Here is a 23,243-nt window from a genome sequence, read left to right as displayed (position 1 = left end):
CCTGGAGGGTGTTAACACTAATGAGGCCACCTTTAATCAATGGGAGACTAAATATAATAAATTAATGGCCTCCTCTTTTTATCCCATAAAAAGAGGCAGTTTTGAGATGTTTTTCATAAGGCTCTTCAAAATACTCCAGCAGGTTCAAGCATCAGTTGCCCACAGCAGTGGCCAAATCAATAGTATATCCTTTTATTGGCTTTTCTCCTTCCCTGTTTCATTCCCCTAGTACCTCACTCCTGTTTCCTGAGATCTATCCCCAAATAAATTACCTTCATGTAAGTCCTTTTCAGGCTCTGCTTTCAATGATGACCTTGGTTTAAGACACACTATGAAGAAGTATAATGATTCTGAAAGTATGTGTGCATGTGTATGTATGTGTATATATATATATATATATATATTCATACACAAACACAAGGAAATCCAACTTAATCTGGGTTGTAAGGGAATGTAATAATGCTTTAGCTGTTCTACCACACATTTTTGGTGAGTTACCCGATAATCATCTTCCCCTTCTCTGCTGATAGAATCCAGATTTTATTTAGGTATCTATCCCTCAGGAAAGCTCAAGGATATACTCTATTTGGTCTAAACCAATTATGATAATCCCATGTTATTTACCAATGATTGATCTAGAGGTGAAGATAAGACCCAATTTGGGCCTTTGAGACATAAGAAAATGTCTTTTGAGGGCTTCTAGAAAGTTTTTTTTTTTTTCATACTACAAAGGCAAGAAATAGATTCTTTATGTATCTAGATATGACACCTAGACCTGTGTCGAGCATCTTGTGGTCATGAGGGTATCTATCCTAAGGACAAGGACTAAGATAGCATGGCAGGAAGTTCAGAAGATCTTGGTTGACATTGTTGGATCACTGAACTAGCTAACAATTTCAATATTGTTTTAGCTGTTTTGAGCTGAGTTTTCTGTTAGTAAGGAAAGGTCATTTTCCCTAAGGGGTGGATACCTAATGCCAAAAGCGTCAGAACTGATATAGCTGACTAATAGTAGAAGAATGGATCAGATTTTCGTTGGGGATACCTACTAATTAGTTTTAAGAGACACAAAAATCTCTGAAGGATATTATTTTCCTGGTGGCTCTTTCTAAAGCTGCTTTAACCCTGAAGGAGTTGCTGATAATGAATAGCTAAGAGAAGAAATGGAGTGAGGTTTACCAGGAAGAGGAGCAGGCTGTGAATCTAGACAGTGAGAAGGGAAAAGTGGGACTGTGAAGACCTCTAGGAAGATGAGGGCAAGCTTCCCCCACAAACATCAAAATAGCACCCTAAGACCCCATTAACAGCAAGTACAGCTAGTGCTCAGATTTTGGTTTCTAAGACCATTCTTCAATAAAAGGAACCAGAGATCCTTGGAGAAATGGATGATTTTAGGACAGGGCAAAAATATACGAGATGAACCTGAAGCATCTGGTAAAGCCAGTAAAGAAGTGCTAACTAAAACAAAACAAAACAAAACCAAAAACTTACAATCATTAGGGTATGTCAAAGGTTGAATAGAGCTCCCAATGACCAAAGCTGGAACCATTTGGGCAACAGAATGAAATAGTGTTTGGATTATAACCCAAAATCAATATCCATGAATCCATACTGATATAAATAAATGATTGAATAAATAAATAGGGACAAGAAACAAATGTTCCATGCTAAAACATTCCATATAGTTTATGTAGAAATTCTGGCCTCAAGGTGGTGGAGCATAACTCCCCATTCCTTAAGTGGGGGCTGTGCAGAGTAAATTCTTTCCGAAGAGTACAGTATGAAAAGAAGGAAAAAGTATAACTTTATAGTGGAGAAACCTTACAAACACTACCTCAACCAAGTGATCAAGATCAACATCATAGTGATATCATGTTGATACTATGTATCCTTGATATGATGTGATGGAAGTGGTACCACATCTGTGGTGTTCTTCGCAAAAACCCATAACCACAGTCTAATCATGAGGAACATGTCAGACAAACCCAATAAAGAGGATTCTACAAAATGACTGCCAAAGTCACTAAAAATAAGGAAAGTCTGAGAAACTGCCCCAACCAAGAAGAGCCTAAGGAGGTAAACGTAATGTGGTATCCAGGATGGGATCCTGGAGCAGAAAAAGAACATTAGGTAAAAACAAACAAACAAATAAAAACCTAAAGAAATCTGAATAAAGTATGGACTTTAGTTAATAATGTATCAATATTTTATTTTAAAGTGGTTTTTTTTTAAGATTTTATTTATTTATTTGACAGAGAGAGAGATAGCGAGAGCAGGAACACAAGCAGGGGGAGTGGGAGAGGGAGAAGCAGGCCTCCTGCTGAGCAGGGAGCCCGATGTGGGACTCGATCCCAGGACCCTGGGATCATGACCCGAGCCGAAGGCAGACGTCTTCAGCTTAACGACTGAGTCACCCAGGCGCCCCAATAATGTATCAATATTTTGATTGTGATAAATATACCATACTGACATAAGGTGTTAATAATAGGGGAAACTGGGCATGGGGTATTTAGGAACTATCTGTACTGTTTTCCCAATTTAGCTGTAAATCTAAAACTAGTCTAAAATACTTATTTAAAATAGCACCCAGGCCTGCACTAGGAAACACTAACACTAATGGTCCACATAATGTGGACTGTCTCTCCAAAAAGTTTTTTCTAAGTAGCTTTCTTGGTTAAAAGGGCAGTGATGAGAAAGCTTAGGCATCATTTTACCTATGGGCCACCCAATGGCTGTCATCTGGCAAAAAAATATTCCCTTGACTTTTTTTTTTTTTTTAAAGATTTTATTTATTTATTTGACAGAGAGAGAGAGAGACCGCGAGAGAGGGAACACAAGTCGGGGAGTGGGAGAGGGAGAAGCAGGCTTCCCGCAGAGCAGGGAACCAGATGCGGGGCTCGATTCCAGGACCCTGGGATCATGACCTGAGCTGAAGGCAGACGCTCAACCGACTGAGCCACCCAGGTGCCCCTTCCCTTGACTTTCTAGCTGAACGTGTGATCTTTGGATACATGTTGGAGAACATTTCATCTCCAGGGAAGAGTTCTACTGATTATGTCTATCTAACTAATGTGATAAAACAGTTTCAAGTAATAGCAATTAATGCACATCATAAATATATAACTCAGGTAGTTCATAGCAAATTTAATCCAGATTTTATGTTCCATTATTCATTCAACAAATAATGATTATCTACTATGTGCCAGGCAGTACATATACATGTAAGCACATATATTTCTATTTAGATCTGTATAAATAAATATAAACATTTGTTTTACTATTATATAATTATATTATTATATTTATTTACTCATTACATAAATATATAAATATAAGCAAATTAACGTAATTTTAAAGATATATTTTATATAAATATGTATCTTATATATAAATCACACGCCTTTGATTCTTACAACTGGGCCATGTAGAAACTGCCTTTGGAACCGATTCATTTCAAGCCCTCATAATTTCTAGCTTTACTTGGAAACTGATGTGTTTTGTTCCTGGTTAAAAAGGCAACTGATGAATAGTAGCGATATATTAAAGAAAAGATAAAACTGTTGAAATTGCTGTTAATGACATGTTGGGTTCAGTTTACATCCTATGTAAGATCCAAAGTTCTCTGGATGATTTGTTCGAAGGTTGGAACAGGAGATAACGCAGAGGCACTCTGTAATCACTCCCTGCCTTCCAATGTAGTCATTTGTTTGTACCTCAGCTACTCATAAGCTCCTTCAAAGCCAAGGCTAAATATTGTTTACCATCGTGTTTCCCACATAACTACCAAAGGGTCTTCCTGATAGTCGGTGTTCCATACGTTTGGTAAATGAATTAAAGTTTAACTCTGTTGCTCCTAAGACTTAGCAGGAGGCTTGACAGGACATCACAGCAAACTCAGAATACACCGTCTTGATTACCACTTCCTTCCACCCACGAACATCAACAATAAAATTTAGAGAACTTTTGTTTGCTGAGCTTAAAAGATTGGTATATTAATGCACTATACATTTTGTCTTTTCATGCACTTTATTTTTCATATCAATCACCGAATAGTTAGAAGGTATTTCTTTTTTTCAGTGTCAAAACATTTCATAGCACCAGTTTACTTTGCAGAGTTGGACGTTATGAACAGGCGAGAGCCTCAATGATCAGAGTCAAACCTTCTGTGCTAAAATTTGCTTTGTGGTGAAATTTGCTTAATTACTTCATCAGATGAAGACTCAGTCAAGCTTGTCTTCCCAGTAACTCTTATTTTTGATCCTCTTTATGCATTTAGACCGGGTCCTTGGTGGGCAAGGAAGTGAGGAGGAACATTAGACAAAACTTCTGTTTCGAAGAAGATTTAGTCCATAATGATGTCCAAATTTCCCAATTCATAGTCCATCCTAGTTGTATGAGGATTGAATTGCATCTTGCATGTAACCTAGCAATGCCTTATCTATCCCTGGAGAGTGAGGCCATCACCTGGCTCCACCCTGAGCTGCCCTGTTTCTTTCTCTGTTCTGTACTCACATGACTTCAGCAGAAATTTCTACATAAGCAGCTCCCAAATCCAGATCGAGATCTCCGACCTTTCTTCTCAACTGAGATGCTTGCATTTCTAGATTCTTGCATTTTGCTTTTTGAGGGATCATGGTATTTTCTCCTGGCACTTTGAATAGTACTATAAGGAAGGCAATAAGTGAGCAAATAACTGAATATATAATATGGACTGTATATAATATGTAATAAAGCTGAATATATAATATGGAGTGAATACAATATAATAAAATATGATAAAGCTGACTCTCTCAAAAGCTAAAACTGTAGTCATTTTGAATAGGAACTCTTCAAATATGTCATAACTCCATGCCTTTTTCAGCAAAATATACTAACATAACTTAGCCATTTTATTTTTTACTTAGAGATCACCATTATGAATATTGGTTGCTGGGGCGCCTGCTCTTAGGTATTGTTAATCGTTTGAGGAAAATTTGTCCCTCCTCTAAATGAGTTCTTTTGTCTGCTTTTTTGTTGTTGTTATAACTTCTTTTTTTTTTAAGATTTTATTTATTTATTTGACAGAGAGAGACACAGCGAGAAAGGGAACACAAGCAGGGGGAGTGGGAGAGGGAGAAGCAGGCTCCCCGCGGAGCAGGGAGCCTGATGTGGGGCTCAATCCCAGGACTCCAGGATCATGACCTGAGCCGAAGGCAGACGCCTAACCAACTGAGCCACCCAGGTGCCCCTTTTGTCTGCTTTTCGTATTTACTGTCAGGATGTCTTCACTGGCAGCTATCATTTCTTGCTGCCACCTATGTTTGTGCCTCTAGCATCTGTCCCCCACCCCTTGACCCCCTTCAACACCTCTCCTTGTCAAATTTTATGATTTTAACTGCTATGAGCTAAGAAACCCAAGAGCCAAGTTTTTAGATATTTCTAAAACAAAAATAAATAAGCTCGAAGCAAAGCCCTGAGGAGTTATTTTATGAGAACCGTGTGTGGATTTGTTTAAGTTACTTTTGTCCACTCTGAAGCATTTTTTTTTTGCCCCGTTTCTTAGCTGGCCTGTGCTTGAGATAAATGAAGTTGCTAGGGAAGAGAAAGTTGCGTATAAACACAGCGTGGCGAGTCGTACTTCTCTTAGTTTGGTATCTACACTCTGATCCTAGAGAATGTGCCAACTCTCACTCAGGAAAGAGAGAAGATCTGTAAGCTCACTAGGAAAATATCATTTGTTCCCCGCTTTCTGTGTAAAGGTCATGATTTTTGCCCTCCTCTGGAAGACTTCTTCAGTCATCTTTTCCAAGCCTCTCTCAGTGTAGTCCTTGGACTAACTGCGTCAGAAACACTCATCTGCATGTTATTGTGCGGACTCTTCGGCCCCTGACCAATCTATTCAAAATCATTTGGTAGTGGGGTCTAAGTACTTGCTTTTCTTTTCCTTCCTTTCTTTCTTTCCTTCCTTCCTTCCTTCCTTCCTTCCTTCCTTCCTTCCTTCCTTCCTTCCTTCCTTCCTTCCCTCCTTCTTGAAAACCAGCCCTCCCTCCCCCCACCTTGATTGACCCTCTGGCACACTGGAGTTTCCATCCCATGCTGGTGTCCCCTGTGGCATCCTTCACAGTTCTCCTCCACCAGCTTCCCTCAGACCTCTGTGCTTTCTTTGCCCGTTTCAGACATTTTCCTTATCCACTTTATCTTGAATTTTCTGCTCTCCAGATCCTCCAATTTCAGTACCCTCAAGTACCTTCCTTTGAATGTTTTCTATCTCCTTCATTCATCTTTCTGTAATAAAAAAGAAATAAGGTATCCATTTTCCTTCTGCACATTTAATTCCTGCCATCTGCTCAACCACTTCCCTGAGCCTGCATGTATAAATGGGCTACACAAAGTGATGAAACACCTTTTCTGAAAGTTTTTTTTTTCTTTATTTTATTTTCTTTATTTTTTAGAAAGAGAGAGAGCATGGGGGGAGAGGGGGAGAGAGAAAATTGTCAGCAGGCTCCATGTCCAGCGTGGAACCCAACACAGGCTCGATCTCACGATCCTGAGATCATGACCTGAGCAGAAATCAAGAGTCAGATGCTTAACTGACTGAGCCACCCAGGCGCCCCTCTGGAATTTTTAAAGATGTGAGTGTGTTTATAGGTAGAAAGAACTGGATGACTTATACAGCCATTTTCAGGCTTCTAGAGTCTTTACATGGTAAATAATAATTTATTATTTTTCTGTCCTCTCCCCTTTACGATACTTGTTAGTCTTTTGTCTTTATATTTGGAGCTCTTCTGTTAGGATTATGTTTTAGAATCCTTTTGCATCTCCAATTATAGTCGTATACACTAGGAAGCTACACTAGGAAGTCAATACATTTATTGACATGGAATAGCTGTATGTTGATCTATATTTTGTATCATTATTTTCTATATCACAATCTAGGTATGAGAAAGCAGAAATTCACCTATTACAATGAAATGGGCATAACCCAACATAAAACTAAGTTTAATTCTGTACTTATTTGAATATTCTCGATAAACTCTTAAAAGCATTCATATAGGTGTCCTATGTATTTATATAGCAAACTATAAGAATGGAATGTTAATAGTCATAAATGTAGTAATATTCATGTAGGTTGACAACAACATGTCAAAAGAAGCATGGGGAGAGCTTTCAACCCTAATGGGTTTTGTGTAATGGCCAAGTAGACAGGTGATCTCTATTGAATCCCACCCCTTTGCATTGATCCCTTTTCTTTAGGCATCCAGAGTCTTAGGATAAGCTCCTTTCCATATCCTGCCCTGACCTGTCCTCCCATAAATTTCTCCAAACTCCAAAATTACTCCTGGCCCCTCCTGAATAAAAGTTTCCAATCCATCATCTTGGTATTAGGGAGAAAGTAATCTGATGTTTGTACTTTAAAAACAGAGTTTATTGAATGAAATTAATCTTGAATTGTTGACACCTATGAAGACCATATTCTTTTTTTTTAATGAGTATGAATTTTTTTTATTATGTTATGTTAGTTACCATACAGTACATCATTAGTTTTTGATGTAGTGTTCCATGATTCATTGTTTGCGTATAACACCCAGTGCTCCATGCAATACGTGCCCTCAATACCCATCACAGAGCTAACCCATCCCCCCACCGCCCTCCCCTCTAAAACCCTCAGTTTGTTTCTTGGAGTCCATAGTCTCTCATGGTTCATCTCCCCCTTCATTTTTCCCTTCCTTCTCCTAATGTCCTCCATGCTATTCCTTATGTTCCACAAATAAGTGAAACCATATGATAATTGACTTTCTCTGCTTGACTTATTTCACTTAGCATAATCTCCTCCAGTTCCATCCATGTTGACGCAAAAGTTGGGTATTCATCCTTTCTAATGGCTGAGTAATACTCCATTGTATATATGGACCACATCTTCTTTATCCATTCGTCTATTGAAGGGCATCTCGGCTCTTTCCACAGTTTGGCTATTGTGGACATTACTACTATGAACATTGGGATTCATGTGGCCCTTCTTTTCACTACATCTGTGTCTTTGGTGTAAATACCCAGTAGTGCAATTGCTGGGTCATAGGGTAGCTCTATTTTTAACTTTTTGAGGCACCTCCACACTGTTTTCCAAAGTGGCTGTACCAACTTGCATCCCCACCAACAGTATAAGAGGGTTCCCCTTTCTCCACAGCCTCTCCAACATTTGTTGTTTCTTTCCCTGTCCATTTTTGCCATTCTAACTGGTGTAAGGTGGTATCTCACCATATTTTTAAGTTCCTTTCCCCACCATCAGAAGACTATGGGTTAGCAACTTGCCATTCCAAGTGGAAGTGTCACACTTTGGGATTAAAACTGAGCTAAATTCTCTAGATAACTCTTTTCAAATGAAGTTCTTCTGCAAGAGCCATTTGTACCAGCTGCCTTCCAGGGGTGACTCAGGTGAATTCAGATGAATCTGGCTAGCCATGTGTGACTACAGAGGAAAGAAATTACTGAGACTGTGATTCTTTTATATAAACAACAACATTATTTTCCCAGACTATCAATATGGTCTTCCTCTTGTGGCCTCTAACCCTAACTCTATTACAGACAAGGTATATTTAATCGTTAAGTGCTAGAATATGAAATTGAGTGAAAGAAAACAATTCAATTTTAAGGTCCCTTAAAATTGTGAAACAATTTTAACAGTGAAAGGGACCTCCTTTCTACTAGAGCCTGCTGTGGCCCAACATTGGGAATGTGTTGTAAACCACCAGTGCTTAGAGTAGAGGAAAACAAGTATCTTTTGTAGAAACAGAGTCTGAAGCTGTGAATCATGCCTTTAAGTAACAGAGCTGTAGGCAAACAGTGGTAGACTTGTAAGGAAAGATTATGTTGTATTTGACAATAGGCTTGGGTGGTCTTTTAATGACTTCAACCTAACATTGACCTGATGAGTTTCAGAAAAATAGTCTTGACCTGAAAAGCACTTGCTTCCTGGGAGGCGAGATTTCCGTGTTAATGGATATGCAAACTTTATTCAGTGAAAATGAAGGTCATAAGCTTCTGAATGATGCCTATGATCCTTTCAGACTATTTTAATTGGGCTTTTTAGTATCATGATTCATTCAAAAGAAAAAGGAAGAAATCATCATAGATTCATTTGTAACCTTATCCCAATTGGGAAAAAAATTAATAATATATTAGTTCATCTTTCCTAGGTAATCTGATCTCGTAGAAAAATCCTGGTGTTAAATCATTTTATAAAACTATATTTCCAGCATTACCAATTCACTTTATTTTCTTAGTCTGTAGAATTTGGCCCAAATCAAAGATTCTCATTTTGGCTTCTTTTATCAGCCTTCCAAGGCCCAAGTCTAGCACAAGTTGCTCCTTCAATTTCAAGATGAATTGAAAAATGAATTTGAGAAGCATAGATCATTGCAAAGTAAATGTCCATTACTCACCTCCACATCTCTATCCTGCCCCATCCCCAGGTCCACCAGTTCCATGATCTAAAAATGAATATCTTGCTTTCTTGATCAGAATGTAAATATTAACCAGCAATTGCCTAGATCTGGGGACTAATGGAAGTAGGTCAGGAGATTAGAGCCAGATCTCACCCAGGTAGACATTTATATATCTCTGTCCAGGAGTCATACATGATGCCATTCAGCATGGTTCAGGCCACTTGGCACCCTAGGATCTTCAGGCTGGCCCAGGTATGTGCACACTGGAGTCATAATTTCATGAAAATCCTGGTGCCAAAATAGTTCAGAATAACTAGGAGCACAAGTCAGTCATGTACGGTGATTGTGTATGACCCCTGAAGTGTTAGCCTAGATAAAGCGTCTCTATTTTACTTCTTATAAAAGAACATCCAAGTCATCCTCTCCCTTCCCTCCCTTCCTTCCTTCCCCCACCCCTACTCCAACCCAAGGGCAATTCCTGTGCAATGGCAAAATCATAATGGACCGGGAAAACATATCACCAAGAAGATTTGAATCAGTAAAGGCTTTCCTCCATCATAAGATATTATAACCTGAATTGAATTAAACATGGTAGATTAATTAAATACAATTTGCATTGTAGTGATTATGGATTGTTCTAGTTACTATTGCTGCATAACAAACTACCCCAAAATTTAGTGACATAAAATCATCATTTATGACACCCTTGGATTCTCTGGGTCAGGAATTCAGACAGGACACAGTAAGGATAGCCTTCACATAAGGTTGAGGTGCTCAGAGAGGGAGAGCCAGCAGCTGGGGGTGCCTTGATGATCCGGGGCTGAAATGATTGATTCTGAGGCTTCTTTCAGACATGTCTAGTGATTCATGTTGATTACAGACTGGGAGCTCATAGCGCTGCTAGCTAAAGTGCCAACAAGTAGCTCCCCCACCCCTGCACTCTGCCCCAGCATGACAGTCTCAGAATAGCCAGACTTCATACAAAGTGGCTCAGTCCTCCAGGAGTGAGTATCCCAAGAAAACCAAGAGGAAGCTGTGTGGCCTTTGCTGACCTGGCCTTATACAGTATCATTTCCATAGTAATGGAATATTGCTTACAGCCCACACTCAAGGGGAGGAGTAAAAAATCTCACCTCTCCATCTGTCAAAAAATTTTTAGATATGCTTTAAATATGTTTCAAAGCCACTTTATTTATATAAATCATAACTATCAAGAGCCATAGTAGAAATCATAGAAAATCATAACTATCTAGAGCCATAGTAGAAAAAAACTATTGTGGTTGCTGTAATAACTTTGATTAAATGTGTATATCAGCAATGATAGGTAATAACAAAAATGAAGATAACATATACGACAAGGTCTGTGACAACACTGATGGCTATTGGAAATGCTTGATATAACCGAGTTTGGAAAGTCCAGGTTTCTTCACCAATATTAAGGTTTTTTAACTGTACATTTAGAGATACTAAAAAACAACTCTATTTTCAGAATTCCTACAAGATAAATGATGTAGAATTATGAGTCATAAACTTTCTAGGTTCTAACTGCCTTTTCCTCTTGAAAACCATTGTTTTATAACCAATGTTTAAACTTTCTATCATGGAAAAATTCTTCTTGGAAATGCAGCTATGTACTGATTGCATTTATTATAGCCCTATTGATTATTTATGCTACTTCCTCAATGTCCCTTCATACCCCATGGAAAGGCCCTAATTTCTCCACAGGCCTCCTTTGGTCATATTCAATTTTACACTCCATTTTATTGAGTCTCTCTGTTCTGTACTCATATTTGTCATGACTTTGAAGCATTTAAATTCCTGAGGCTGGGGCACCTGGGTGGCTCAGTCAGTTAAGTGTCTACCTTTGGCTCAGGTCATGATCCCAGAGTCCTGGGATCGAGCCGCATTGGACTCCTTGCGCAGCAGGAAGCCTGCTTCTCCCTCTGCCTGTCACTCCCCTGCTTATGCGCGCACGCGCTCTCTCTGACAAATAAATAAATAAAATCTTTAAAAATAAACAAATTCCTAAGCCTAGATAGTCTACTCATGGGAGTGAAAGAAAATGTATTCTGTTCGTGTCTTTGATCTTTGAAGCTCTAACTACAGGATTTCAGTTTGTCTCAGATCCTCACTTTCCTCTCTGTAATAATGAATCTGGGAAGAAAAGTGTAAAACCTTGTTTTAGATAAAAATCTCTTTCTCACGGCTTTTAAATGATGAGATGAAAAAGAAATTGCTCCTTTGAGAAGAGAGGAGGTAAAATGGAGCAACCTGTGGGGACCCAAGGAGATTCAGAGGCCTCCATTTTGAGCATAGAGCTCTGTGGTTCCAGAGAGACCCAACCAAGGACAACTTTGTCAGAGAGATTATGGACTGCAGTAGCTCAATAGGTGGTTTAAAGGTTATAATTAACCACCTTCCTCTAAAGAGTTAGAACAGCAGCCTTAGAAAGAGGGGTCAAGGGCCCTTTTTGAAAGGCCTCAGGGCAACAGCCTTCTTCCCAGCATAAGGGAAAGCAAATGTTTAAATAAGCAGCTCACCTACTAGTTACAGAGTGACTTCACTTACATGTAGAAGTTTGTATTTGCTAAAATCAGGTACCATGTCACTTATAGAAACAAGTTTATCAGCATGTGTGATGTTCTCTAAGTTAAAAATACTAGGAAAAAATATGTATGTATGCCCCCTGTGCATATATTTGTAAAGAACAAAAAAATATTTTTTAATAACTAATGAAAGGGAAATTATCTTTCATAGGAGGAATTATTGTAGAGCTGTTCTTGTCACTTAACTTCCAGTCCCGTACTACCAGCTTGGATTTGTTTCTGTTTGTAAAGTCAGTAAGTCATGAGTGAAAACTTCCATGGAAAAACTTTTAGAATTCAAAAGTAATTATTCATTCCAAACCCAGACCTCTGTTTGGCTCCTTGGATGGCACTGCTGTGGGGCTTCCTCCCTTTGTTCTGCTCTAGACACACAGAGAGGAGGTGGAGCCAAGGAAGATGAAAGTTCTTGACACTAACCCCTGGCAGGACAAGTCTGGCAACTTTCAGAACAATGGAAATGAAATGGTCAAGTGACATATTTTTCCCAAACTGATATGACTTCTTCACTCCAAGTTATTACACTTGGTGTAAACTTGCCAGTTACCACTGTAACCCATTGAGTTGTAGCCCTAGTCGATTTCAAGATCCCAGATTAGCCTACTGGTTCAAGGATGGATGGTAGGCTTCCTGTTCAAAGGTTTTTTGGGGTTTCGTTTTAAATATTTTGAAAGAAACAACTCTTCTTGTTTTCAGTCTTCAGAAATAGAGTTTTGGGGTGGGGTGGTAGTAGTGGTTGCCCTTTGTTATAATGAATCACCAAGAACCAGAGAATGCCAAGGCAGGGAGCGACTGTGAGAACCAAGCATAATATGTTAACAATGAAGAGAGGGGCAAAAAGGGAGAGAGGGAGAGGGAGGGAGGCTGAGGGAGCACTGCAGCTCTGGAAGTAACAAGGCTGTAGATGGAAGTCATGAGTAAGGCATGTTCACTACTTGTTCTTGGTTTGGATAGTTTCTAATATTTTCTAATTGACTTTACCATCAAGTCCCTTATGTGAGATTTGAGTAACTTGCCCAAGATCAACACAAGGTGGTACTGAGACTGATGGCTCATCTACCTCTCCCTCTACCAAATTTCCTCAACTTTCAAGCTGGACAGGAAATACTCTTACTCTAAAACGTGCTACAAAAATTATCAAAAATACATCTGTGATAATGCTACTTTATATTCCTGAAACCTCTTTTAATGTTATTTTTTAAAGATTTTTTTTATTTCTTTATTTGAGAGAGAGAGCACGAGCAGGGGGAGGGGCAGAGGGAGAGGCGGAGAGAGAATCTGGAGCATGGAGCCCGGTGCAAGCCCGACGCGGGGCTCGATCCCAGGACCCCAAGATATGACCTGAGCCCAAGTCAGATGCTTAACCGACTGAGCCACCCAGGTGCCCTCTGCAACCTCTTTTATTAATGTTGTTAGGCTTATAGATATTAATGCACATGATACCTCTTTATTAAAATTGTTTTCTGATGGGAAAGCTGGTAAAACCATAAAATAAAGGGTTTTAAGGACTCCTATTCCAGGACAAGTTTTCAACTCTATCTTTCAAGACATGTGGCTTTCCAGCATATTGTAGGTTTCTCTGTCAGTAAGTTCTTATTTATATCCAAACTATTTTCTCTTTAATCCCATCTCACTTCCACATTTTCTGTCCTCTGTGGAGAAACTCAGAGAAAATGGTTTAAGCAGTAAAGCTTGAAGAATACACCCAGGAATCCAGCAATTTCATTCTCCAACTTTAAACCAGAAGCTATTGAATCTTCTGGGAAGGAGTACAGAAAGACTCCTGTGACTGTCTGGTTCCCAGTCTCACTTTTCTCTAATCTCCATGCCTCACACCGCCTTCCAACCAAGACTCGGAGCATCTCACTCTCTGCTTGGGTCTCTCAGTGAAGAAGTGTGCCAGAGAGGAAAGGGCTGTGTGCAGGCCATTACAACTGCTCAGCACCTTGCCTAAACCTAAAAGAGGAGAAGGGAAATATGAGGAGAAGAGGAGTATACCGAAATAAGTTCCAGATGGATCCAAAGACTTAAATGTAAAAAATGCAACCCTAAATGTACTGGAAGAAAATATAAATAGAGTTGTTGTTATTTTTTAATTCTTGAAGGGTAAAAATAATGACATCCCCCCCCAAAAAACTCCAAACAATAAAAAGAAGGCATCAAATAAAAAGTCAGTAAATTCAACTACTCAAAAATAAAATTTTCTATTTAAGTGAAATACATATGTACACATTCAATGTTAAAAGCCAAAGCAGGTGAAATGTTTACTGTACATTATATAATAAAAGAACTAATTTCTATAATATGTAGAGAACTCCTATGAATCAAGAGGAAAGAAACAAATAATACAATGTAAAAATGAACAAATAAATAGGAATTAAAGATCTTTTAAAAATGTTATATTTCACTTATAATAAGAAAATGCAAATTATGATGGGATAGAAATTTTCAGTTATCAGATGAGCAAAGATTTAAAACTCAACCACACTATTTAGCGTATAAGGAAAGGGATACTCTCATACATTTGTAGTAGATGTGCAAATTGGTACAACCTCTTTGGAGGGTAATTAACCATATCTATCAGTATTTTAAATAGACATAAAATGTGATTCAAAGATTCCATTCCTACGACTTTATCAGATAGATAGATGTACTCACACATAATGAAAAAACATATGTCCGAGACTGCTGGAGAATTGTTTGTTGGGAGAAAAAACCAAACAATCTTAATTCCCATGAAAAAAGTGGCTAGATAAATTATATGTATTCACTTGGACTGGATACAGTCGTTGGACAGCTCTATGTGTATGAACATGGAACAATTGCTGAGGTATATTAAATGAGGAGAGCAAGCCAGAAACTCTTTGTAGAGTATGCAGCCATTTGTGGAAACAGAAAGGGAGAGGCTCTTATTCATATGTGCTGTGTGTGCTTAGAATATCTGGAAGAATATACCACCACATAACTCTCGTTGACTCTAATGAAGACCAAGGTAGACTTAAGTAGGCATGATTCAGCCTGTTCTCCATATCTTTTTGTAACTTTTGAAGGAAAATGGATCACCTAATGCAAGGGTATTTTATTTTAGTTAAGAGAAAAGAAAGGAGAAAACAGAAAGAAGAGAAAATGGCTGAGGGAAAGGCTCTGAGGGAGAAGGATATAGAAAAGTACATAAGTTTTACTTCTACTTTGGAAATTCAAAATTCACTTGTAAATTGGAATTTAGTCAATAAACATGTAAAGATTTTCATTTCAGTTTTGTGTTAGCTGCCTGGGCATATCCAAACACTCCAGGTTCATGAAGTCCTTCTAACTTTAGTATAAAATGACTCAGGTCATCTTCCCACTGTAGAGGGAAGCTCAGTATGCCCCACCGCCAAGGATTCTCAGGGGAGTAACATCTCTACTGTGCACCTCTTATTCTATTTCCTGAATAGCATGACATTCTTTATTACAGTTACATAGTTTATCCTACAGCTTTGTGTCTTTTTGCCCTTTGCCAACTCAAATGTGTAACACAGCCTGTTCCTTATTGTAATTTCCCTCCCAAAGTCTCAGAAAAAGCAGCTGGTCACAGGAGAAAGTTATGTCGCAGCGTGGCCCAATAGATGGCCAGTATTAGATAACAACAGATTGCCCTGGTTTTAAAAGTCCTTGGGAATTTCTTAAAAACCTATTTTCCTCTAACATGCAGATTCCTGCCTGGTCTCATGCCCTCAGAAACTCAGATCCTCCCCAGTACCCCCTCTTCTTTCCTGTCCCCATTACATCAGAATGGCTGCTTTTTTATCATGGAAGACAATCCATTTTTTGCCTCTTCTGCCTTGTGGAATTCTTCAGAAGCTTTAAAAAAATCTTTTCCACCAACTGCATTAGGAATAGGGAAAAAAAAATCTAAATGCCCAGGTATAGAGGATTGGTTAAATAAATTATAATATGCCAATACAATGGAGAATAATATATTCACTACAAATTATCTGAGATTCCATATTTACTGGAGTAGAAACAATTTTATAATGTTAAGTGAAGTAAAAAGTTAACAAAATAATGTGTGTGTGTACGGGGGCACCTGGATGGCTCAGTCAGTTAAGCATCTAACTCTTGGTTTCGGCTCAGGTCATGATCTCAGGGTCATGGGATTGAGTCCTGTGTTGGGCTCCTCACTCGGTGTAGAGTCTGCTTAAGATTCTCTCTCTCCGTCTCCCTCTGTCCCTCCTCTCTCTCTCTCTTTTTCTCTCCCTCTCTCTAAAAAAAAGTGTGTGTACAGTAAATGTATGTGATATAAATATGTAAAGAGTATGTATATGATATATGTGTATATGTAATATGTACATATACATATGTTCATGCATACATGTGTATGAATATTTATGATATTCCAATTTTTAACTCTATATAATATACATGTTTATATTTCCTGGAAGTATATACATCAAAATGTTAACTGTATAACTCTTGGGGTGGTAGAAACTTGGAAGATTTATTTATATTTTGAAGATATAATTATTCTGCTCTAAACATCTATTGCTTTTTTTTTAAATATAAAAGAAAAGACCCATGAGGCCAGGGGGGTAACACTGCCAACAGCTCCCTGGGGTCTTCTCAGGGCTGACTTCTGCTCTAAATAATAGGCTGATACAGTTATAATCAGCCATCCCTGCCCCCCCGGACTCCTATTCCATAAAGAGACCCTCTCCTTCCATACTCCCTTTCCCCAACACTATATAACAGTAGAATCTCCCTCCTTGCTAAGACAGGTGACATTTGAAAAGAAAAAAAAATAAGAAAAAGCACAGGATTTCTTTTCCTTTTCCTTAAAACAGTGAGCAACTCAAATATTTCATGTAATGTTTTCTACAACTTTTCCATCTTAAGAGGTCTTGCGAGTTGGCCCCTCTTTGCTTCTGGTGGCCTCAAAGGAGGAGGATGGAATCTCATCCTCTAAGTCAACAAGAGGAAACTGAACTAAAAAGGGAATAAAAACTTCTTAGGGGAATCATGAGCATCAGTGATAAAGTATTTAACAACCAGAAATCCCAGGAATCTCCCATTGGACTGTAGGGCCAATCAGAAGGGAAGCTGGATATAAAACACCAGTATAGTCTTACTAGTGGCTCCAAACTGGGTATGAGCCCTGCACCTGGCCTGCACACTGACCAGGCTGGATGGAGGTATCTACATGCAAAAGATTGCAGCCCAATTCCTAAGTCAGAACAGATTGTCTCCCTTTATTCTAGGCACGTTCTTCTGAAAATTTGGCATGTTTCATCTCTAGGGACCTCAGAGATAATTTAATATGACTCCCTCATCTGAGGAACCCAAACTGGGAGAGATGGATGGATTTGGACAAGTTCACAGAGCTAGTTAACAGAAGGACCAAGACAAAGCCCATGGGGCAGGGCTAAACAAATAAACACGTTTAGGATGGCCAAGTGAACAATGAATGACTGTTCCAATGCAACTCATTCTAAATCTAACACATTCTGCTTGTGTTGCCCGACCATTGGATGCTCCGTACATTTCCCTAGAGCATACAATAAGGAATTGATTGTGCACAGTAAATAGTCACACAGATGTGTCCCACCTCAGGACACACAGGACTACCTTACAGGTAAATTTGACTCTATTTCAAATATATAAGAACATCTCTGCCTAAATAAAATTCTTTGTAAAATAGGTAAATTTTCTGAAAGATAGAATAATCAACCTCAACTCACCTGCTATCTCACTCCAAATTTTCATACATTAAGTGTGCTTTGCATGGATCTTCCTACATTAAGTGAATTGAAGGGGTTAATGGAACATCGTCCCTTGCATGTAAACAAAGCCTGATAACCTCCACTACAGAATGTGCATTTTGAGTCATGATCACCAATGTACTTACAGAATTGGAAGTTCAATGCTTTGCGTGTGTTGTCCATGATATTTTCCTCTGTAGATTGAGAACAATATTTTATCAAGTGTCCTTCCATGTGTAAGTTGCTTTACCTTGCAAATGTGAGGCTGAGAGGACAGGATCCCTTATCTTGACTGAATTGATTGACGTGAAGCATTGGTCACACCTCCCCTGTGCAGGAGGCCCTGGTAACGTACAGCCGGGCTCACATGCTCAAGTGCCCACAGAGGCCACGTAGGTGATATACATTCGCAAAGCATGATAGGTGAGAGAAGTAATAGGGATTTATTTGGGCAGTGGAGACCCTGATAGTTAGTGCCCCATCAAATGAGGGTGGGTTTTACTCAGCTCTAATTCATTGTTACCATGCAGAAATACATGCCAGGTTTTGACAGACTGTCCAATGTTCTTTAAGAGAAAATAGAAATCTACACATTTTAATGTAAAATCGCTCAACTTGCTAATGTTGGCAACTAATTCAAATTTGTTTTAAAACATCGCAAGTGATGGTCAAATAAAAAGTTCTTTGGTTCACTGGTGACCAGTTTGAGATTTCTAGACTCTGCAAAGATATTTAGTGAGTGGTATCAAATTGTGTAAACTAGTACGTTCATTTGCTGAATAAAACATGGAGAAAGACCACCCATCTTTTTATACAAATCATTTGCATCCTTTAATCTACTTGAATCACTTCTTTCTGAAAGCTGTCCCCAACTCTCTGACATCATACAGCTGGATGATCTGTACTTCACAGTTCATGTTAAATAAACTCTGTCTTTTCTCTCATTGTTTCTAATTATTCCACATGTGCAGGTCTTATATTCTGACCTCATTATAAACAATTCCAGGGCAAAAATTATATCTAATACTTCTTTTATGTCAACTTCAAAGTTCAATAAATATTTGCAGTTTTTTTCAATAAAGAAAAAGAAAAGAATAGCCTTTGCTGACACATGAATACTTAGTTATACTAGAAATGAATTTAATGTCTTGAGTTCCTGAATTTCTAGACTAGGCAAGCTAACAAATCCAAGTTTGCAGGCACCATACCCTGCTGAGCTGAGAGGCATTGGCTTGCCATAAATTGTTAAGAAGAAGCTGTTGGTAAAAGAGCTACGAGTTCATCATGTCTTTTTTAGAATAAAAATGTTGGATGTATATAGTCCAATGGAGGCGATGTGGTCCTTTATAAGTCTGGACTCTGAAAAATTTTCTGAGCCAACTTTTGTCTGCAGGAAACCCTCCATTGATTTCAGCAGTAAGAGAATGGTGGGCTCACTTAGAGAAGGTCAAATTCATATTTCACATTCACAAGTTGGACCTTCTTGGGCTATCTTAAAGTGATCTGAAGCAGCAGAAGCATGAGCTGTAATCTGCCTTAATCCAGAAATGAGAAGTAGAGAAAGGCGAAGTGGAGCGAGCATTGAAGCTCTAGAAATGATTGACCACTGTCTTTGTTCCTATATAGAAGTGAGGATGAGTGGCCCAGAAATGGCCCTCACCACAAGCAAGTTTCGCAGTGTGTGGACAAAGTTATTTCTCCACTGCCAAGAGCAGGCTACAGAGTCAGAACAGCTGGGCATGTGTGCCAGGCCAACCATGAGTGCATCTGGGAGTGGGCATAGTGTTCGCTTTGAATTGGCCAGCTCCACTGGAAAATCAAGAAGTGTGAAAACAATACGCCTGTGGATCCCTGAGTCCACTGAGCTTGATGTGATAGGGAATCCAAAGGCTAAGGTGAAGGGACCCGTTCTGGTGTAAATTGACTGTCTGGCCAAAGAAAAGCATTGTATTTTCTTCCTTACTTGGAAATACTGATAAAATACTCGCAGAGTTCTTTTACTGAAAATGTTCTCTCTCCATACTCCTTATTTTCACAAACACCACGCATATGTGCCTCTCAGATACTTCTTTACAGTTCTCATAATTTCCCACATGTTATTTAGTAATCAAAAAAAATAATTGTCAAATAAACAGACCACATCATTACATTAGGAAGTAGATTTTGGAACACACACACACACACACACACACACAAAATTAATGCTTTTGTTACTGAAAATAATGCCTTACCTAGGCAAACAATACTCAATACTTGGGTCAAAATAAACATTACTGCTGTTTAGAAAATTTAGTTGTATCTCTGATATAATTATCACCTTCTGTTCAATAGAATTTATTCTAAATCATGAGATTTCCTTTTTTACTTGTCACTGTGTTGATCCAATTGCATCTTCTTCATCCGTAAATTTGTATAAAAAGCAATGTAAAAAATACAATGAATATATCCTTGGGATAATGGTGTTTACCTAAAAGTTACTATTAATTATAATGATAGAGTAATTTCTGCTTCCTCTCTTGATTGCCTCTTCTTTCCCTTCACAGCCTTTACATCCAGTTTTTTCTCATGAAGTCTCTTCTGGTTGGAAACTTAACAAATTTCATCAGGTAAGAAGTACTAAATGTGAACCTGAAAAGCTTGTTTCAAAAGAACCCAAGTTTAGAAAATCCAAAGATGTGTCCGTTCTGGACAAATATCTAGAATGTAAACTGGGAAAGGTCCAACAGGATCTCCAGTTATTTCAGTGGTTCTGAAAGTGTGGTCCCCAGACCAACAGCATCAGTACCACCTGGGAACTTGCTAGCAATGCAAACTCTCTGGCCCTTCCTTGTGCTTTAATAAACTTTCCAGGTGATTCTGATGCACACACAAGTCTGACAATCGCTGCCTCAGATAGGCTTTGTGGACCCCAAGAACAGAAAATATCTCCTCTGGATTGATGAAATTTGATGGATTTGATGCCTCTTCCTTTTTTTTTTCTCCGCTGATTTTTTTCCCTCCTTCCTGCAGGTTCATCCATTACTCATTTAGCAAGCTCAAGTTTGCTTCACAAAATCATACTGCATTATAAACCTGTAATTACTGTCTTTATGACAATTTAAACGCTATCTAATATGGGACTCCATCAAAACTAGGTATGCAGTAGAAGTTGTCAACTAATTAACTGATTTAAATCCCTTTTTAGCCTTTGGAAGGAACGCTTCTGCAGTCACCTAAGACACACCTATAAAAGGGTGCCCAACTTCTAAGATGGTTGCCTCTTAGACCTAATATCTGTAGGACATTCTCTTTACAAGTTAATATTTTCATGTGGGCTGGAAGTGTTGAGTTGTCACCTCTGAAGTCATTCACAAAGGATTGTGTTGTCCAAAAGGAGCTAATGTTCTCTTGTAGTGTTTAGGATATGTTTGAGGTCTGTACAGTATTCATTATCTCCAATTCTAGAAGCAATCTTAATAGCTTCCCAGCAGCCATTTCACCTCCAATCTTAATATAATTTGGTGTAACCCTGTGAATACCTATGAACTGTCTGCTAAACCTATGAATTATGTTGTCATTCTGAAATGATTGCTAAATGCTGCCCCCAAAATGCCCTTGCTTAAGATACCCCTCCTTTGCAAAGATATACATAATTTCTTCTCTATAACATGCCTATTTCATGAGCAAGTAAGTATTAGAGTCTCTAAGACTGTTTCATCATTTGTAAAATGGAGACAATAAGGGAATCTACCTGTTAGTATTGTTGTAAGAAATAATGAAGATAATTCAGGCGCACTTAGCACAGTGCCTACCTCAATAAATATTATCTATGATCAAAAATAATTATATTAATAGAACTGTAAATTCAAGAATGTCACGTTAGACCTCATGCCATTAAAAACAAACACACAGGGAAGAGATTAAGTGTCTCTCCTTTGCATGATTCCAACCCTACTATATTATATTTTCCATGGAGATTTGCTGTTGTCAGCTGTCTGCTCTCTTAGTTCCTTGGCCATGGCTGGAACTCCAGCATGGAGCCAGGTAAAATTAAGAACATGATAAAGTATAGAAATCCCTCCCCCAGACCCACTTATAGGGCTAGGAGAGCACTAAATAGTGTCTGCAATTAGTTCCTCTAATACCTATCAGCCCTTAGAGCAAAATCCAGAAGGCCAGATGGATGACCCAAGTGCAGGCATCAGAAGGTCAGAGGACCAAAAGAGTACCCTGAAAGTTGATTGACCTCCCTAACCTGTAGTCAGCTTACAAAGCACAGCATATATCCAATGTTTAAAGATTTCAGGAGAAAGAAATTTCCCTAATTTTTCATATACATACAGATATAACTAGAAAAAAGCTATATATGATTATGAAATCTCATTTGGGCACAAGTTTAAATATCTCTTAGAATCTGCTGCAAAGTTCCAGTTCCATCTATGACAAATGACCACAGAGAGATGACTTTGGCGAGAGAAGGGATGCAGAGATAGGAAAGGAGATTCTTAGAAGAGAGGTATATAAAATATTAGGATTAAATAAGTGTCCAATAAACAAGACATTTCTGACTTTGAATTAGTGATGTAGAAAAATGAGAAACATCTGGAATCTGTACTTATTTTGCTGGTCAGAAACACAGTTTTGAGGTCTTTTTTAAAATTGTTTACTTTGTAAAGACTTATTAAAAACAAATGTCTAAGGTGGTTGAGAAGAGAATGTAGTTGAATTCAGAACCCCAAGGCCTTAAAGGGAGCTCTTTAATTTCAAAGTTTCTATTTTCCATCAACTAAGCTGAATGCTGTCTCTTCGAAGGAGTCCTTTTTTTCCATTTCAATACACATTTGAAAAGTCAAAGGCTTACAGACCTTTTTGAAATTTAATAGTACATTTTTGGAGAGAGATAGAGGACTCATTTTTTTCATATTTTTAAGTTATTTTATGTGATTCTTCCATAGCCAGCCCTCCTCCACAAAAAATCATCATCATCATCATCCTCATCATCATCATCTAACGGAGGCGGATCTACCTAGACTTTGTCCCTTACTTTTATTATGGACACAGCTGGGAATTACAAATGAGGTCATTTCCCTTTTTTATTCCTGAGAAAGATTAATTCTATGGATAGGGTTCTACCCAAGACAGACTCAGGAGTACACAGCAGGTTTATGGGTTACTTAAATCCTATTGTGTTCTCCATTGGTGCTTCCACATGCCCTTGCTGGGGCTCGTAACTGGTTACTCTCTAGAAGGAGAATAGGTGTTACAGGCCAATGAGGGGACCCAGGGTGTTGGGATTCCAAGGGGATCACCCCTCGGAATTATTTCATGCCAATGCCCTGCTGTGCCTTTGGCACAGACCCCTCTGCCTGTATATAGACAAGGGAGAAGGAGAGAGGGAGGCGATGGTGAAAAGAAAACGTCTTGCAATGAAATAGGTATTCTCTCCTCCCTCATCAATTTCCTACTCTTCTTAAGTACTTTATAAGAAAGTAAATATTGTG

General features: G+C 38.6%; 1 long non-coding RNA gene across 1 annotated transcript in view; it reads left to right on the top strand.

The window, feature by feature from the left end:
* Positions 1–23,243, top strand: part of LOC110590596 — a 131,478-nt gene that overhangs the window by 55,156 nt on the left and 53,079 nt on the right. The window contains exon 2 of the long non-coding RNA XR_002480961.1: positions 20,307–20,369. This is a non-coding gene — a long non-coding RNA (uncharacterized LOC110590596). The remainder of the gene's footprint in view (positions 1–20,306; positions 20,370–23,243) is intronic.

Source organism: Neomonachus schauinslandi, chromosome 9 (genome assembly GCF_002201575.2).
Source record: "Neomonachus schauinslandi chromosome 9, ASM220157v2, whole genome shotgun sequence".
Classification (NCBI taxonomy): domain Eukaryota; kingdom Metazoa; phylum Chordata; class Mammalia; order Carnivora; family Phocidae; genus Neomonachus; species Neomonachus schauinslandi.
This window is presented reverse-complemented; position numbering and strand designations above follow the sequence as displayed.